Raw genomic sequence first — 3,775 nt, forward strand, 5'->3', positions numbered from 1 at the left:
AAAAAAAAAAAAAAAAAAAAAAAAAAAAAAAAAAGAAAAGTAACAATCCACCGTAAACAAGGGGCATGCCTCCCGACCAAGCCGTCCTTGCTCAGGGGTAGAGAGGAACCCTTTGTGGGCAGTGGGTGATAGTGCCAAGATTGGGTTCTGGTTTTCAGGAGTTGTCTAAAGTTTAGTTCGGAAAGAAGAAGCAAAGGGCACTTTCTCATTGATGAATGCAAGCCTATGGACAGAAGGCGACGAGTCAGGAATCATTGGACTGGGTCACCAAAAGCCTGGGTCCTGATCCAGGATGCTTGTCCCCAAAGGGACCCCGCATCCTTGATTAAGAAGAAAGAGTGACACCACTGTGAGGCGCAACAGTCAAGGATGGGGGACAGAGGGGGTCTTTGAATCTGAAGCTCACCAGGGGCTGACTGTCCAGCTTTGATGTGAGCAAGAGCCCCTGTGAAGAGCTGCCCAGGCTAGTTCCTTCCACAGTGACTCAAAGACAGGAGTGCCTGATCTGCCACCGACTGGCTGGGAGACTGAGATCTATCGCAGGCCAACTAGTGCATGTGACCCAGGGCCAGGTAAATCCCCAAAAGATCCCTGGCAAGCTGGGGGATGATCTCCTACCCCTTTGCTTGAGCAGGCTGGAGGCCAGGAGCTGAGACTCCCCATTCCCCATTTCTGTTTACCTTCTCCCCAGCTGGGAACAAAGGACAAGAATTTGGGAGTGACAGGCATGTGGCCACACACTCAAATGCACTTGTTTATACCTGTTTGTTTACTGTTTGAGCAGATTCTTGCTTTGCAATAACTAAGCTTATCTCCTTGTCTTAAGGAAATTCTTAAGAATGTTATTATAATGTAGTAAAATTTAAATGTGTCTTGAATGATGAAGCACTAACTAATGTGTTATACTACTCTAAATGTAGAAATGCACATTTACAAGTAAGACTATTATCCTCTCCCGGCATTTTCATCTTAACATTCAGTCTGGTGGCAACACTCAAAAACTTCATAAAAGATCACAGTCTAGCACTTAAGTTCTACAGATAATGTTGAAATCTTGCACAAGATTTAGGAATCTCAGGCAATGACATGCCATAACATTGCTATTAGGAAACGTGTAATATACTCTTCTGTTACTATCAGTGGAAAGTCAAAAAAATAAACAAACCCTACTGATAAGTTAAGGAATTTTAGAGCTGCAAGTGACCTTCGAAATCCTACAGCCTCACCCATTTTTGCCTTCTTATAATCATGACGTAAAATATCACACTTTCACTGTAGAAAATTTGGAAATATATAGAAGATGTTTAAAATTAGAAAGAAAAGGCAGGATGCGGTGGCTCACGCCTATAATCCCAACACTTTCGGAGGCTGAGGTGGGCGGATCATGAGGTCAAGAGATCGAAACCATCCTGGTCAACATGGTGAAACCCTGTCTCTACTAAAAACACAAAAAATTAGCTGGGCATGGTGGCGCACGCCTGTAATCCCAGCTACTCAGGAGGCTGAGGCAGGAGAATCACTTGAACCCAGGAGGCAGAGGTTGCAGTAAGCAGAGCTCTCACCACTGCACTCTAGCCTAGGCAACAGAGGGAGACTCCATCTCAAAAAACAAAACCAAACAAAAAAACAAACAAAAAATTGTGTTCCAGAAAAGTTATAACCATTTTTATCAGCAACATGAGAGTGTCTATTTCAGTGTAACCTTTCCAGAATCAGAGTATTACTTTTTTTTTTTTTTTTTTTTTTTTTTTGAGACGGAGTCTCGCTCTGTGGCCCAGGCTGGAGTGCAGTGGCCGGATCTCAGCTCACTGCAAGCTCCGCCTCCTGGGTTTACGCCATTCTCCTGCCTCAGCCTCCCGAGTAGCTGGGACTACAGGCGCCCGCCACCTCGCCCGGCTAGTTTTTTGTATTTTTAGTAGAGACGGGGTTTCACCGTGTTAGCCAGGATGGTCTTGATCTCCTGACCTCGTGATCCGCCCGTCTCGGCCTCCCAAAGTGCTGGGATTACAGGCTTGAGCCACCGCGCCCGGCCCTTTTTTTTTTTTTTTCTGAGACAGAATCTGGCTCTGTTGCCCAGGCTGGAATGCAGTGGCGCAATCTTGGCTCACTGCAAGCTCCACCTCCCGGGTTCAAGCAGTTCTCTGTCTCAGCCTCCTGAGTAGCTGGGATTACAGGCGCCCGCCACCACACCCAGCTAATTTTTTGTATTTTTAGTAGAGATAGGGCTTCACCATCTTGGCCAGGCCGGTCTTGAACTCCTGACCTCAGGATCCACCGGCCTCGGCCTCCCAAAGTGCTGGGATTACAGGTGTGAGCCATCACGCCTGGCCAAGTATTAATATTTTTAATAATGGTAATAGGTAAGAGAAAATAATATTATTTTAGGAAACAATTCTAAAGCTTCATTTTCAGGAGACTGAGACTTTAGAAGCTACTACTTTAATTCTTATGACATAGAGCCCGATTAGGCACAAAATAAGTGTTATGAAAATGCTACTACTATTCTTCGAAGGCTGTTTATAGTTCGTAGATGTTGAGAATATGGTGAAATGGTAAACTATGCATAGCCTTAACTTACAGAGTTCCAGAGTTTTGGGCTGAGGAGCTGGTCACCACTGGGTATCTAGAGCAACTGATTGTTTGGGCTTCTGGGACTGTTTCTGGAGGGGCCTGGATCTCAGCACACTGTGTCAGGCAGGAGAGGAAAAAAATGTATGTTTGCTCCTAAGCTCATGGGTCGAAGATTCGCCCCACAGGCTTCAATTTCCCTGCACTTACTTTTCTCTGACTTACTTTGGGTTTCTCAAGTGTAGGGGTCAGGGGTCCTGTGAGGTGGGTGCCGTTTGGAATGCCACATGGAGCTGGCAAGGTCCACAGACAGCTGGCCTCTGCAGTGGCAGCAGGGTGGAGCAAGCGTCCAAGGGTGTCCAAAGATTTGGAGTGGTACTTAAGAGGTAAGTAGAGATAACTGGGCCTTCAATACAGAAGTTGATGGAAACACATCTGCAAGTGCCCCCGATCCAAGTCACCGCACAGCAACCCCTCCAGGGGAATGTCAAATTCTGTACGATTTTGAATGTCTGGCTGACACACTGCTCTAGTCCGGTGGTTCTAGAACTTTTTGAGCTTAGGATCCCTGTACACTCTTAAAAATTATTGAGAACTTCAGACAAATTCATGTGTGTGAAATGAAGGGACAGAAAGGAGGTATATCTATATATCTATATCTATCTATCAGTATTCATCACATTAAAAATTAAAACGGAGAAAATTAAAGAATATTTATACATGGAAAAATGGCCATTATAAACCGATTACATGTTAACACAAAGAATGTGTTTTGTGCAAAATAACTATATTTCCCAAAATAAAAGTTAGTGGCATCTGTGGCATTGGTTTACATTTTGCAAATCTCTTGAATATCTGGTTTAATAGCAGATACTGGAATTCTTTTGTTTTTTCTTTTTTTTTTTTAGACATTGTCTTGCTCTGTCGCTCAGGCTGGAGTGCAGTGGTGCGACCTCTGCTTCCCGGGTTCATGCGATTCTCATGCCTCAGCCTTCCGAGTAGCTGGGATTTATAGGCGGGCGCCACCACGCTCAGCAAATTTTTTGCATTTTTCATAGAGACAGGGTTTCACCATGTTGGTCAGGTTGCTCTTGAACTACTGACCTCCAGTGATCCGCCCACCTCAGCCTCCCAAAGTGCTGAGATTACAGGCATGAGCCATCGCATCCGGTCGCAGATGATGGAACTTTTATTTCTGCTTCCACAT

General features: G+C 44.9%; 1 long non-coding RNA gene across 1 annotated transcript; it reads right to left on the minus strand.

Moving 5' to 3' along the window:
- Positions 1 to 615: 615 nt before the first annotated feature.
- Positions 616 to 3,024, minus strand: LOC112617466. Its single transcript, XR_003117906.1, has 3 exons — positions 2,775 to 3,024; positions 2,579 to 2,685; positions 616 to 691 (listed from the first exon to the last, which is right to left on the minus strand). It is a non-coding gene; the product is annotated as an uncharacterized LOC112617466 (long non-coding RNA).
- Between the last annotated feature and the right edge of the window lie 751 nt (positions 3,025 to 3,775).

Source organism: Theropithecus gelada, unplaced genomic scaffold, assembly GCF_003255815.1.
Source record: "Theropithecus gelada isolate Dixy unplaced genomic scaffold, Tgel_1.0 HiC_scaffold_1836, whole genome shotgun sequence".
In the NCBI taxonomy this organism is placed as follows: domain Eukaryota; kingdom Metazoa; phylum Chordata; class Mammalia; order Primates; family Cercopithecidae; genus Theropithecus; species Theropithecus gelada.